Below are 15,739 nucleotides of genomic sequence, written 5' to 3' on the forward strand. Positions count from 1 at the left end.
CGTCTTAATTCTTTAATTTACTAAACAGTATGTTAATTATTTGGTACTGTATTTAAATAATATAATTACATGCATTTCAATTGTTATCTACACAGTGTAAAGTAACTATGCCTACATTTCTTTCTCAAACAAACAAGGATTTGTCCTTGCTTGTGGACTAGGAACAATTACACAAACATCATGTTTCTGTGTTCTTGGATTTTTGCAGCAGTGTGTATAATATGACAATACTATATTATGTATTTAGAGGAAGACGTTTTTTTTCACACTTGTCCTACAGTTGTAGTAGATATCCTAAATAGCATTCAGTTACAAGGAACTGAAAAGCCTAGTGAAATAGCCAGTTTGTTGACTTATTTAAACCAGGTGATGTGCATTTCTTGTAATGCCACTTTAATAGTGTTTGCAGCAGGGCAGTACACTATCATTGCTCAAACGTTGAACAGTGCATTCTTCTATAAGTAGGTTGTATTGTGTAGTATGACAAGGGCTCTAAGATTCAGTAAATGCAGCACTGTAGTTATTTTTTGAGAGAGTCTGTATGCTTGTTACTGGTGACATATAACTTTATACTAACTGCAGTTCTTATTTTTGTTATCATCAGCCTCTTTTACTGATACATGATGTATTAACTATATAACCAGTATGAGGTAACTCTTGCACATAGCATTATATAGTTTCACAAATTTCATAAAACATCAGTCTCAAGTATTTGAAATTTTTAGTGTATAAAGTTTATACATAGGAAATATGTAGCTAGTTATGTATTTACAATGCAATATACTTAATGTCAGTGCCAGTTCCAATTCTAATCTACATGTAGCTTAGATATAAAAACGTAGAGAACTTTGAAGATAGGTGGAAAAATGACATACATTTTATCCTTGTATGGTAACATACAATTACTGCAGAACAGAAACTGAATCCAGAGGGGCTTCTTAGGTAGATCCATAATTAGCTGCTACAAATGTAAACCTTTAACTAGGTTTTGATTGCACATAATTCAGTATCAAAGTAATCTTAAGACATCATAAGACTATCTTGAAATACTGTGGGTCATCATGAAGTGTCTTCAGTTTACTTCAGACAATTTTCCTTAGATTAAAGAATGATTTGTGCATGTTCGGTTATAGACTCGCTGAAAAGAATGGATCTAATTTCAGAATAATCATGTTGAATATAATATCACTCAAGATCTAAAACAGTGCTATTTGTCCTGAAAAAGGTACTTGCCAGCTATACTATTCAGTTTTCCTTTTTTTTTTCTAACTTTTTTTTACAAGTTCGATATATTTAATTGAATATATTACGTCAAGATAGAAGATTAGACACTGTACTCATCCATACATTAACAAGTGTTCATACCACATTCAAACCTTGTTAACTGTTATAAGTTGAAGGGAAATATTTTTTTGGATCACCAATTGAGTCTTGAATCTCATGTACCAAAACATACTTGACAAAATGGTTTTATTCACTGGTTACAGCTGTGTTATTGGATAATAGTACACAATTTCCGTAGTGTTATACTGCAATTCAATATACATACAGTTTTTTGAAATAAAATACGTACTATGATGTACATTACCTTCAGTGAACAAAGTCACTGTTGAAAAAAGTTTTATCCAGCTGTTTAATAACACAGGAATGCATTTTTTGGTGAGATTGAAAAGTCTGTTTATATGTAATTAGTTTTACATGCATCAGTATAGAGGGTGAGGAGTTACAATGCACAATGTAAATTTTATAGTATTATATATTTTGATCCTAGGACCAAAAGGCATAAATTGTTTAGTTTTACTGTATAACCTAATGTACTACACAAGGACTATTTATTTTACTCCAATGCTACTAAATTATTAGTTCTTAGTACTTACTGTAAATATAATGCAGACTTTCAGATTTACATTGTAAAATACTTCAACTTTTTGCTCTTTAAGTTATGCGGAATCAGACAACCATTTTCCACTGAAAGTTTTTTATGACCACGAAACTGTCTGAAGTAGATAGGACACTACATAATGATAATCTGTGCCAACTGCTAAGAAACCGTACTTTTCAGCAAAGTGCCAAACAAGATTACTTTATGAGATTAAAGACACTATCTTGTAAGATTTTAACAGCCTTCTAAATGTTAGACTGTACAGTACACTGTACTATGAGAAGCCTTAGTGTGATAAAAATCAAAAATAGCTGCCATCTGGCAAACTACAGAAGGAGATGTATAAAATGAGAACATGTTCGCAGTGTCTTGAAAGGCAATGCTTGAATCTAGATAAAAAAAAAGACCTGTCCAGATTGTCACAACAATGAAGATGGAGCCTTTTGATTTTAGTGTTGTTTTAGCCACTAGCTTAGAACCTTATGGTTAACTAATCTCATGTGCTTAAGTTATTTATATGTACAGTCCTGTACTTATAGTTCTTTGCATCTCTCCTATATGCAAGCAGAGGCTAACTTAGGTAATCTGTTCCCTTATGTGCATAGTAGATGGCATAGGCTTTATATTGTAGCTTTAAAATGGGTATCAACCATTTCATGATTGCATTTCCTTATTAAATGTGTGTGATCTTTATATATAAATACTGGTAAAAGTGATGTTGTGTGTGTGTGTATATAATGCTGTCAACATCAAGAAAAGTTGAGCACACCAACACAGATTGGTGGTTATTCCCCAGTGTTTGATGTGCAGGAAACTAGAGGAGATTCAGAGGAGCTCTGTCAGCAATAAGCTAGTGTAAATATCTGCATCTCTTGATAAACATTATTATGACTTGATATGAGACTGTGTAAATGTTAGTGGACTTTTGTGTGTACAATACTTAAGTTAGTTAAAGCACGTAACATCTGAATACGAAGGCACGCCAAGTCTGAAAATATTTGCTATGACTTTTAAGTTTTAATTTTGCAGGAAGAGTTAAAAAAAAGCAATGGACTAATACATTATGTGGGCTAGAAGTATTTATGTTTCGAGCTTGTATGGTCCTTTGTTTAACAGTGCTTTTATTAAAAATAAAAACTAAAAAGAGATACTGTACGTAATTGTTGGGGAGTTACACTCTTGAAATTGATTTATGGTCTAACTGTGTTAATGGTTTTACATATAGATTTAGCTAAAAACTATTCAGTCAGCAAATGCATGTGAAGAGCTAATACATTCTCTAGCCACTAAAGCTCTGTCGCTCCAAAGGACCTAATTTGTGTGCATCATAGGCAAAATTTTGAGTTTAATTTACATGGAGCATAATCAGCATGACGATAAAACAAAAAATTGCACTAAGTAATATAACTTTGTGTTCCTAATTGGGCTTATAGTTTTGTTAAATGATTGAAATTTCAGCTGCAGCCAGTGTGATAAATGCTTTCATATGTTCATATAAATCTGACAGAGTTCACATAATTCAAACTTTCTATTACTTACTCTATAATAAAATCATCTTTCAGTCAGCATGTGCTCTTTTCATGCAGGTTCTTAATCTATCCATCACCTACCCCTACTTAGCAAACAGTCTGGATGGCTTATCTGAATACTAAAAAAAAAAAATGGCCATTACCCAATCTTTCCAGAAAAACCTTCCTTCATTCATTTTTGCCTTGGCTTGGTCCTTCCTCCTCCATTCTTATCTGAAGGTGCTCTCATTACAATCATCTTCCTGCAAAGCTCTTTTAGGCTTTTTCTAATTATACATTTGTTCATCCACGACTATCACCTCTTACATACATTGCTATGAAACAGAACTTTCCTTAGGCTTGTATAATTACCACTGTCATTCCAAGGAAAAGACAACGCTCATGATGTTTTATCGGTCTTATAATCTTCACTGATAAGAGGACTGGTGAATACTCTAACTTGTATCAGCTACTTTTGGCTGGAAAACTCTACCCAAGTAGTATTTGATAATGAATGTCACTAGCTCATCTGCTGATGAACAACGGATGGGGATTGTAGAAAAATGAACATAGCAAGTCTAGTAAATGAGCATGCAAGACTCAATAAAAGCTTACATCAAAATAGACTGATAACTAGAAGGTAGTCACCATACAACAGTTATAATAGGCCTGTTACACTTCCATTCTGTATGCACTAGAAGCATGATCGCTGTATTCTGGGTGAAACAAGAGTACATTTAGGCCTGTTATAGTCCCACTGTGTATGTGCAGGAAGCATGATCTGTGTATTTTGGATGAAACATGAGTATATTTAAAGGGAACAATAAGTAAAGCTATTTAAAATGCAATCTTTCACTACTGGATAAATGCCAAACAGACTCTGGATGTTGCATTGCATTGGTCTACCTTCCAAGCTTATCGGTCTTTAAAAAATTTGACTTTTGATTAAAAAAAAAAAAGACTAAAATTTTAAGTGAATAAAACACATAGTCTACAAAAATAGATTAAGACAGCTGAATGAATTTTAATAGCCAATATCGCAAAAAAAAACTCAACGTGGTTTCATAATTGGGTACCTTGTTGGAATAATTATACGGTAAAGTATGACAAACATACTAAAATGACACAATAAATTAAAATTTAATTCATTAACACAATACTTCTAGAGGGTTCATCATTATAAGTAAGCAGGATTATTTTAATGCTTCATAATTCTACATACTAAATTGCAGTATTACAGAATGAAGAGGGACTCATATTGAATATCTAATGAAAGATGAGGACATTTAGATAAAATGCATCTCAAGCTGCACAAGGTACACTGTGATCATTTTCAAATATCAAGAGGGGAAACAACAGGTGTAGTTATATACCACAAAGTATCTACAGCACTACTGTATTCACAGGCCATGTCAGAGAGTTTTCTTAATTAATCCTTTAAGAGGGTATTTTAAGTACACTTCTCTCGAAATACAGTATAAAAATACTTTTTTTTATTTAATAATAACTATTGTATATTTGATCTTTCTAGTTGCAAAATCAACCTTCAGGTCTACATAGTACGTATATGAAGTCTGAGTTATAGAAAAGTTTGATATAAACAACTACCTTCAATATATTGGAGATCAATATTGAAAGTCTGAGTCTTAGAAAATACTCCCATCATCATCAACATCATCATTATCATCATCATCATAACACCATGTCAGCTTTTCCCTTCATGGAACTAAGACATGAAATGCTTCACGTACACAGAAACGAAAATCAAGATAGAGTATGAAATTTGAACCTTAGAATGTGCTTTGCAATTACAGACAGTACATGAAACAAGAAACAGGGGTATGAAAGTTTGGTTAGAAATGGCTTTATAAACACAGAGCAATTGAAGAGGTAATTAAAAAAAAACAGGGGATTGTGATATGATCAAAGCTATTACGAATTAGTGAACTTAGACTGAATGATTTATTAACAATAAACTGGCACTATTCCTCAGCATTTTCTGATACCAATGTGCAGCTGTGCCCAGAAAATGTGTACTTATGCTACAAAGTCAGACAAGAGTAATTGAATTTTGTGATATTATGTTAATTCTTACATTTAATTTGTGTACAGTACTTTAATAGTTATTAGCACCAAGGGTGAAATTGCACCTTTTAGTAATTTTTAAGTTAATGGGAAGTGAGAGAGTACTGGGGTATATATTATGATCTTGGCTCTATATTAACAAAACCTAGATTTTAAAATGCCATAAAGTAAAGCAAGGTGACATTTTGTATCATTTATCAGTGATTTAGGCTAGACAGTAAAAAAAAAAGTACAGTATGTACCATACTGTATTACGTAGGTTACAACTGCCGTAGAGTATGAAAACGGTTTCTCAATACAGTTACTACTGTAATTTTACTGGGCAGTATTTATTTCTAATGCTCCTCTGCCTCTCATCTCATTTAGCCTATACGAAGGTGTGATGGAGAATTTCAATTTTTGAGAACATAAGAGGAAGTAAGAATTACTACACCTCTTCACTACTTTAGGCAAGATATATATTCCACGTGTTTCCTCTTTAAGAAGCCAAGGACAAGCATGATTTCCAGATGAAAAAACTCTTGTATAGTAATATAGTGATTCACCTTTCCAGAAGCCTATAGTCTGTCATCGACTGATTTTGGCAAAATACATGAACATGCAGTTGGCAAGGCATAACCATTGTTGACAAATAGGTTTTGATAATGTAAATAATTGGTGTTACTGTTAAATTCATTAATGTTATATTCATTATTGTTATATTTAGCATATGAAATCGACTTCACTACATACTCTGTGCACTTACTAGCTGGCTTAGTTTTTCATATATTCTCTTCTCCAGCCAATTTTGTAAATAAATATGCTGTATTTTTTCTTCAATAGATACAAGGGGAGCAAGACCTTTTTAATATTGTAAATAGTTAATTCTTTACTGATTTGTTGAAGATACGACTACGAGGACCGAGACTAGAAAATTTAACATCCGTGTAGGAGTTATAAGGGAGAATTCTAATAATGTTCTTCATGAACCCAGTCATGTGTTTATTTCAATGAAAACTCAAAAAACAGGATTTGTGTTTGTTATAGTACAGTATATTGTAAATATTTCATAAATCTATATGACATGTGATATTGTTTGCATGTGCTGTTACTCTACATTGACATATTTTTTCATGTGTAATAATCAAGATTTTTCCAAATTCAAATATATATTTGAAAAGTATATATAAGCTTTACTTTTTGCCCTATAAACTGCAACGTAACAAATATGCAAACCTCTTACTTGTACTAAAGACTTCATTATTGGATTACAGAAGACAAACTGAGCACTAAACTATCTGTTAAGAAGGGCAAGGCAGCATTGAAAGAAGGAGGCTAAATCTTATGACAATAAAAATATATCTAAAAGATTTTGTTGATTGGCAAATAAAGATTTATAAAGAATATTAGGAGTCAAATGTCACACCATTGAAAAAATATACCATATGGAAATTCAACTCCTGATGTTATATAAATGGATGAGATAATGATGACATGGAGATCAGATTCCTGTGGGTGCCATAAGAGTTGGAAATCCAGACCTACTTGGTTGAGAGCTAGGAAGAGGGAGGCTGGAGACTGAAGGGAGATTTGTAGAAGATAAAGCACAGGAAACACGTGTGGCAGAATTTCGCTGAGGCTCTTTGCATCACGTGTGTGGGAAGCAATGATAATGATGAGGCTCGATAAAAGACTGAGTTCCAAGACCTGGCTTTAGTTAATAAAAGTTAGATACAGTATTACAGTACATTTCCAAAGATTAATTACTGCATAGCCTAGGCCATCCTAATGAGTTAGCTCAGTAGTCTTGGTTAAACTACCTGAAAAACAGGAGGCAAAGAAAATATTGCAATAAGGCGCAGATGAACACTCAAACCAGATGGGAATTCAGGCAGAAAAACCAGCAATAGAAGATAGAGGGCAGAAAGAATTTAGTGTCTAACCCGTAATGGGAAAATCTAGCATAAAAACACAATGACGATGGTGACACAACTACCTGGAAGGGCATCATTGATTCACCTGAGCTCTTTATGTGTTTTTTCCATCTAATTGGAGATTACTATCAGGTGTAAGCTCACCATCTGCATCATTTTTAGTATGATCACTCTACTCGTGTGGCCTCTTTTCTAACTTTTAAAGGTGAAGCCTACTATTAACTGTGCTAATGTTATACATGATAGCACAGAATCTATTTGTCTTGGATTCCATTACCTGCTGTACCAATATCAAGGTTTCTAACAGCTAGGAAAGTTTCCTTCTGCCTATATAGGGAAGAGACCACGTATGGTACCATATTCCTCTGTCCAGAGATGGAAATACTGAATAGCCACCACAGTTAGTTCCCTTCTCTGGCTTTACTATTTTAGTAAAGTTGTTCTTCTCTTAACACCATTCCAGCTATCCCAGGACCAGCAAGCAAATTTATCATCATTATCATTAATGCGTGCACAGAACCTACAGTACATGTTGCATGAACCCCAAATAGGGGAAAAGCTCACACAAATATATTTATGATCATATTTTCCATGTATGAATATTGTCTAGATGACTGACCGCTCAATTCTGATAAAATCTGTCATGGCCAGTTGCAAGGTTTGGTGTAACTGTCTAGAGTACCCTACTGACATTAAAAATGCCTGTTCCTAATTGCAATAACACCTACTCTTGGCTGTAAGGAACTTAAGTTATGCTGTCTTATGTTATTCTTTGACACTATCCTGATTTCCCAAGATGTGACTAGTTCGATTTGTTATGGTCTTAAATCCATATTAGGCATATGTGTCAAATTATTATTTAGTTGCTGCAAAATTTCTTGAGACGGTCTGTTTAAATCCTATACTTTTGTGCAGGAACCAATCCTCTTTCTTACAATTGAATAAGGTCTATTCTGACCACTATCTTAACTAACTAAAGTACACAGTCTGTTTGTGCATGTGGCAATGTAACACCCAAGTGGCCACTGCTTCACACATTCGTCATAGAAATATGATTCAAGGGCTGTCTCACCCTCCTGGCAAGCTCTAGAGTCTGCTTCCCATTTTCCCTCCTGCTTAATGCTCACGTCATTGAGGGCGGCAAACAATTCCTTTTATGGGCGCTACTGTATTTTCTACCCATTTTCCAGTCTCTTCATTACGCCTGTGGCTGATACATAGATATGGCTCCTTTTATCTAGTCAGCCAAATGTAAGTGAACATCCTTCTTAAGAATTTTCCAATATACAGTAAATATCACTAGGCCTATTTATCTAACTATACCTAGGCATACTAAAAGGTTAATCCTTCCATAACTTTGAAACCTTATGAAACAAAAGCACCCGATAATGCAAAATTCAAGCAAAATAAAACCTTGGCTGAGTCTATGTAGACACCAACAGTCAGGCCTGGGTAATCGACGGACCAAGTAACTGCTAATGGTACTGATAATTTTAAGGATAGGCCTAAACCTATTTACCAAAAGTTCCCCTACAGCCGAACACTGCGCATGCATGGTAGCATTCCAGGATGGCTAGCGTACAAAAAAATAATAAGTTCTGAGGTTAATTACAGTCGACCGACAGAAAATTGCGGTAAATTCCTTCTGAGGGACCAAAATACTACAGGAAAAGTCAATTTTAAAAGGAAATACCCGACGCGGAGCTAGTGCTTAGGATAGTTCTACCAACTCGTTTTGGCTGTGTATGTAAAATTCAAATGGCCTGACATTTCTACATCAGTCATACAAACAAGCACTGAGGATTTCTTACCTTTGATATGGAGGAAATTGATGAATGAGGGGCCATGACACTTTTTTTTGTTACAAAAAAAATAATTATCCTAGGCCTACTTGGAGATAATTTCACGTATAAAGCGTTAATGCACAATCACTAATTTACACTTGTTTGCAGACACAGTACTAACAATTTGGATATTAACGAAAAAATAAGTTCGTCAATACACAACCATTTACATAAACTATTAGGCCATGGAGGAAAATCACCCGTGTATATTTATTAACGAAAAAAATAGACGTTGGTCACCGTCACTTTTGGGATTTGCTTGAAATACTAAGAAACGGGGTTAATAAATATGATAGTGTCGTCTACTACTGAATCATAATTTTAATTTACATAATGTCTCTCGATATCGTTTTCACAGTACGCTGAAATTATTAAAATATTAAAAAACGAGTGAAAGACATTTAGGCACTCGGTTGAGTAGTCTGAAATGTATCTGTAAACATCTGACAGATGAATTCAAGTGGCTTCATTCCTCGTTAATTTTTGTCGACCAATATGAAAAATTATTTGAAAAATTTGTTCTGTGACATAAATTATGACAGATTAGATCGTTATCGTTAACCAATATTAGTTAAAACCCACTTGCCGGATAGGAGTGGTTTGCAATAGTGTTGTTTTTGGTGGGTGAAAGGCTTGGCCTACATTAGTAGGCAGCTGAAAGTCAGTGTGGGTCTTTAAGACATTGCTATAGTTGATTAACCTAGCTGCGAAGTGGAACTAGCCCAATCAGGAAAATAAGGTGAGTTTTAGATATTCAAGACCAATCTAGCTACTGAAAGTCACTTAAAGTTAGCCTAGGTGGGCTTAGAGATAAAACGTTCCCCTTCGGCGTAACTTAAAGCATTGGCTAATCATATTTTGGAGTTGAATATTTTTTTTATGTAATATTTTGATATTTTGCTCCCCTGACCCCCATCGAAATTAATCTGTGGCACTGTAGGTTAAAATAAGGAATAGTGTTGCAACATTACTTAATTCCATCTAACAATGGTGAAATTTACTTCAAACTGTTATTGCAAATCTTTGGGCTTGAAATGTAATATTGTGTTAATTGTGGGCTTGTAACATTGCTGAATTTCATTTTGTTAGGAAATGAGTAGGCTAGTTACTGAGATAGTGGGCCCCACCCGCATAGCCTACTATTCAGGGAACCACAGGGATCGCTTTAACCTAACTTAACCAAAGGGGCTGCGTCCTTACCTGGCAGGGGACACTCCATATAACCTCACCTAGGACACAAAGTTCTGACGAGGGCCAAGATCCTGCATATTACCCATAGTAGGAGGCTGCGTCCTAACCTAGCTGGGGGCTTTGCATCCTTGGACCTCCCCACCTAACCTGACTTAGGATGCCGAGTCCTTATTTAGACCTAGACTCTATACCTACCTTACCCAGGGGACCCGTGGCCTTACATCAAGAGGGAAATGGCAATGGCTTTGACCCTGCAACCTCTCAAACTTAACCTAGGATGCTGGGTCCTCAGCTATCCCATGACCCACCACCAAACCTAACTTTGGAACTGCGCATGACGATTGATAAGGTTGCTAAAGAACCATCCACCCCCAACTTTACATAACCTAACCCAGGTCAGGTTAGAACCCTGCACTGTAAAGAAGTTTAGGTCTGGGAAGGTAGGGTTAGGATGCATCCTTATTGCTTGTGGTTTGAAAATAGTTGTTTACTGTACTTGTTTTTAGTTTTTCACACATTGGTTATTTATGACAAGAAATTAAAGTATCATAGTACACATTTTTTGGATATTTCCTGTTGTTCTTGTCCTCAAGAGTGTAGCATGTAACATGGAGTTCTTTGAGATCCACTGAGCAGTCACTCTGGCTGACATTGTCTGCCGGGCACTGCTCAGAGGGTATCACCGCTATTCCAGTGCAGCTGTTGAGGTGAGGATGTGAAGTGGTGGGAAAGGCATTGCCCTGAAGTCTTTGAGGGTGGACATACTTGAGCCTGAGCCTCTGTGTTCACCATAACGAGACGTGAGCGGTCATGTCTTGTTAGGATTTTCACCATTCCTACCTGTCCCTGCAGGCACCTTTGAAAGTGGAGTGTATTGTACATGTAAGAAGTGGTTGGAGGGATGACAAAGTACTTGTCCCACTTCTGGGGTCCAAAGAGGGTTACCATAAGGGGTGGGTAGGTACTGGAGGACATTTTAAGTTGGGCAGGAGAGGATGGAGTTGAAGCCCTAAGAAGATTTTTTGAGGAAGAGGTGCTGTAGTGGTCTGTTGTTTCCAGGTATAATGCTGTGGTTCATATGGCTGTAGAGTAGGCTAGTCACCAAAGATGAACTGGCAGAAAGGGAGCTTGGGCCATCATGTGCTGAGATGACAGGTGACATGGTAAAAGAGGATAGGGATGAGGAGGTTTCTAGGGGAGTAGTTTGGCTCGCGGTCTCGAAACCAGCTAAGTCAGAAAAGCCTAAAAAATCGGGGACTGATTGTGAGCAGGGCAAGTCTCCAACCCCTTAGAATTTGTTTGATTTCCATTATCGCCATATGGGCCTGGGTATATGCTAGGGAAATATAGTCCACTACTTGAGAGCCCTGCATGAAGGAGTAAGGGCAGAAAAGAAAAAACAAGGATGCTGTGACCTATGGCATCCAGGAGGCCATTAAAGACCAACCTGAAGTTAGTCTGCCACCCTCACAGCATGGACACTCACACCTAAGGGATAGGGGGGAACAAAGGAAGAGGATTGGTAGGATAGTAAGGAAGAAGAGTGATAAAATGAAAGATTAAGAAAAAACCAAGCCAAAAATTGGTTGAGCATAGCCTATGACCAAAGCCCAAGGCTGGGGGAGGGTCCAGGTGGAGGCCAAATGGTCGTTCCCTTAGCATCAGGCCATAGTCCCTAGCCCCAAAGCCCCTCTACAATGACAATGTTGCTTGGTGTGGGATTAAGGCCCTGCTTTTCCAGTACCTTTTTTCACCAGCTGTCAAACCCTTTCTTGGTCATTTTCTCTTTTATATATTTCACACTTCTGAATTATACATTTTTCACCATCCTGTCTTTGTCCATTCCTTCCACATGACCAAACCATTTCAGAGTAATGTGATCTGTCCTTTCCCCAATGCTAAGTGTTACCATTTCTTCATGGCTCCACATTTCTCAATCTTTTAGAGTCATCCTAGACTGAATGTACTATGCAAACAGCTTCAACATCCACACTTCTTTTCCATAAAGGAGAGTTGGTTTACCAGTCCTGTCATACATTTCACCTCGGTTGCTGCAAATAATTCAAGCGTCTTCCCAATTTTTTGCACACACACTGCTACCTCTATTTCTTCACCTGTTCTATGACTTCCTTCTTCTCTGATTTCCCCCTATCTAATTGTGAAAAAAGTTTCTAAGTCCAGGTTTACTGTATATATCTATTCCATTTCTTGCAAACTTTTCACACAAGCACAGCCTCTCACTTCTAATTCCACCAACTCCTGGTGTCTTTCCATTCTTCAACCTCTTACATAATAGGAAGGAAACTGCTGAATGTGAAAGGAGAGCAAAGCAGCAGATAAGACTCTAAGGGCAGTTGCATATATTAACATACACTGATAGGTTAGATTGAACTTGAATTAGTCTTCAGGTGATGGGGGTATTTTGGAGGTGTAATTAGATACTTTATTGGAAAAATAGTTGTAAAAACTTGCAAACAAGCAAAAACACAATATTCAGTTGGGAAAAACAAACTGAGGCTTAGGATTCCATTATAGGCCTAGCCTATACCGTGCAGTTTCCTTCAAACCTTTTCCCAGTCTTTTGCATGCGCCTTGCTACTCTCCTTGCTTTTTTCTTCAGTAGCCACTTGTACCAGCATTCTCAACATTACAGCAACCTTTTCTATCTTGTATCATTCATCTCTGCCTCTCTTCCATCTCCCACAATGAGCAATGCTTTTTAGTATTCTTCCCCTCAACCTAGGGCTCCATACACTCCAAACGGTAACCCTTCATTTGCATCTTATATTTCATGATTGTTATTAACCTTTGTCTGTATTTACTTCAGTGAAGAACAAATTCTTATTCTCCCCAAAGCTCTTGCTGACCTTCTCGCCTTTCTTATTACTTGCCTTGTTTTTCCTCTCTCACTTTCTTCCTGTCTATCACGTCCATAATCCTGTAAGCCTCCACATGATCTTTTCTTTGGTAATGCAACTGCATCTCAAGTAATTTTTTTCCTTCACTAAACTAATTATATCTTCATTCCATCATTTATTGTTCTTATTTCCTCTTACCCCTCAGTTACTGAATTTTACAAAGACCTCATTTTTCAACCTCAGTCTATAATTTTAGCCCACAGATCATCAGTTTCTTATTTGCTTTTCTCATTTCTAATTCTATATATGTATATATATACACACTAGCTGACCAACCTGGTGCTGCCCAAGAAAACTCTGAATGACAACCAATAAACTCTCTCTCTCCTCTCTCTCTCTCTCTCTCTCTCTCTCTCTCTCTCTCTCTCTCTACTGTTAAGATAGTTGCTTTAGTCACATTGCCCAGCATTTTTGACATTTTATATTTCACCCCTTCTCACCACCCATTCCTATCGGGGCTGAACTTGGACTTAAAAGGCAGCGGGAGTGTCACCATTCACCTCAGTGATCTGTCGTTTTTGGTTATTTTTATGTCACCCCCTTCCCATCCCCCACCCCCACCCCCTGTGGTGCCAGTGATGTCTTACCCCACAGTATTCATTTCCAAATCAAATAGTAAGGCATATGTGTACTGAAATGAGGTATGATGAACCTGTAGAGTTTATTTAGTTACTAAGTCTACGGGCAGAACCAGCCTGTTTCAGGGAAGCCCTTCCCACCCCACCCCCTTTGGTGCCCTTTGGTGTAGTGATGTCTTACCCCCACAGTATTCTTTTCTAGATAGTAAGTCATATGTATACCAAGTTTGGCTGAAATTGCTCATTGTGTTCCAGAGGTATCCTGGAACACACACACACATCCATCTCTATATACATATATACATATATATATATATATATATATATATATATATATATATATATATGTATATATATATATATATATATATATATATATATATATATATATATATATGTATATATATATGTATATATATATATATGTATATATATATGTATATATATATGTATATATATATATATATGTATATATATATATGTATATATATATATATATATATATATATATATATATATATATATATATATATATATATATATATATATATATATATATATATATATATATATATATATATATATATATATATATATATACAGTATATATTAATGTGTGTGCATATATAAAAACTGAGAACTTTCATAATTCAACTGTTGGCTCAATGATCAACATGAGGAGAAAACTTCCACAACTTCAGCTGCTTCATATACCGTGACAGCAGGCTAATTAGGAGCTTGTCAAACCATCTCAGCATCCTCATTATATGCCACTCTCCTATACAAACTGCGGCACTTCTTGCGTGCTTACCATGCATTTCTGTTCCAGTCAACACTTTCTCTGTCTCCCGCTTCTCCTTTGAAAAATAGAAATTAATGATAGTTTGAATAACTAAAATAGGCTACAAATTAAAGTAATTGTCATAAGAGCCAAAATGTTCAGTCTAGTTATTAGACAGCGTTTGCTCTCCCAGTTTTCAAATACCTCTCCTCTCATGCTTTCGTTAATCTCCATCCAGCATCGTAGACGTTCATCTGGCGTGAATTGCATTGTTCACTTTTAGTTTTCTGTCAAAGAAAACTATTGTCTGTCCGTCTGTACTTCTTTCCGCCCTCAGAGCGTAAAAACCACTGAGGCTAGAAGGCTGCAAATTGGTATGTTGATCATCCACCCTCTAATCATCAAACATACCAAATTGCAGCCCTCTAGACTCAGTAGTTTTTATTTTATCTAAGGTTAAAGTTAGCCTTAATCGTGCTTCTGGCAACGATATAGGATAGGCCACCACCGGGCCATGATTAAAGTTTCATGGGCCGCGGCTTATGCAGCATTATACCGAGATCACCGAAAAAAATCTGTTTCCGGTGGCCTTGATTTTACGCTGTAGCGGCTGTACAGAATACTCGATTGCACCGATGAAACTTCGGCGCATTTTGTACGGTACTTTTTTTTTTACATTTTAGTAAGGGAAAGCAAAACCAGTTACATACACTATAAACTTTTATTACAATAATATATAATTTAACAATAAAAAACACGCGCACGATGTATTTGATCAGCCCGTTGATCAGCGGAGTGCTTTGTAATAATAATTTCTTGTCATAGTGAGAAGCAGAATTATTGAATGTTTTATTAGTGATGATTGTGACTAAATGGAGTAAATCAATGAGTGATATATATATACACACATATATACACATACAGTGTATATGTTGCACACAGTATACAATTACTTGTGAATTGTGAAGTACAGCACAATGTATTCAGTGTGTGAACCAACGTATTAGCCTTCAGATTCGTAATGACATCAAATTTTTAC

At 36.0% G+C, this 15,739-nt stretch overlaps 1 protein-coding gene and 1 long non-coding RNA gene across 2 annotated transcripts in view; one reads left to right on the top strand and one right to left on the bottom strand.

Annotated features, from left to right (window-relative positions):
- The window catches only part of LOC136825730 (mitochondrial import inner membrane translocase subunit Tim21), a 188,641-nt gene extending 179,175 nt beyond the window's left edge, over positions 1–9,466 (bottom strand). The window contains exon 1 of the mRNA XM_067082538.1: positions 9,200–9,466. The gene's annotated coding sequence lies outside the window, so the exon portion shown is untranslated. The remainder of the gene's footprint in view (positions 1–9,199) is intronic.
- Positions 9,467–9,835: 369 nt separating this feature from the next.
- The window catches only part of LOC136825731 (uncharacterized), a 583,078-nt gene continuing 577,174 nt past the window's right edge, over positions 9,836–15,739 (top strand). Inside the window, exon 1 of the long non-coding RNA XR_010849434.1 lies at positions 9,836–9,971. This is a non-coding gene — a long non-coding RNA (uncharacterized lncRNA). The remainder of the gene's footprint in view (positions 9,972–15,739) is intronic.

The sequence above is a fragment of the Macrobrachium rosenbergii genome, chromosome 39 (assembly GCF_040412425.1).
Source record: "Macrobrachium rosenbergii isolate ZJJX-2024 chromosome 39, ASM4041242v1, whole genome shotgun sequence".
NCBI lineage: Eukaryota > Metazoa > Arthropoda > Malacostraca > Decapoda > Palaemonidae > Macrobrachium > Macrobrachium rosenbergii.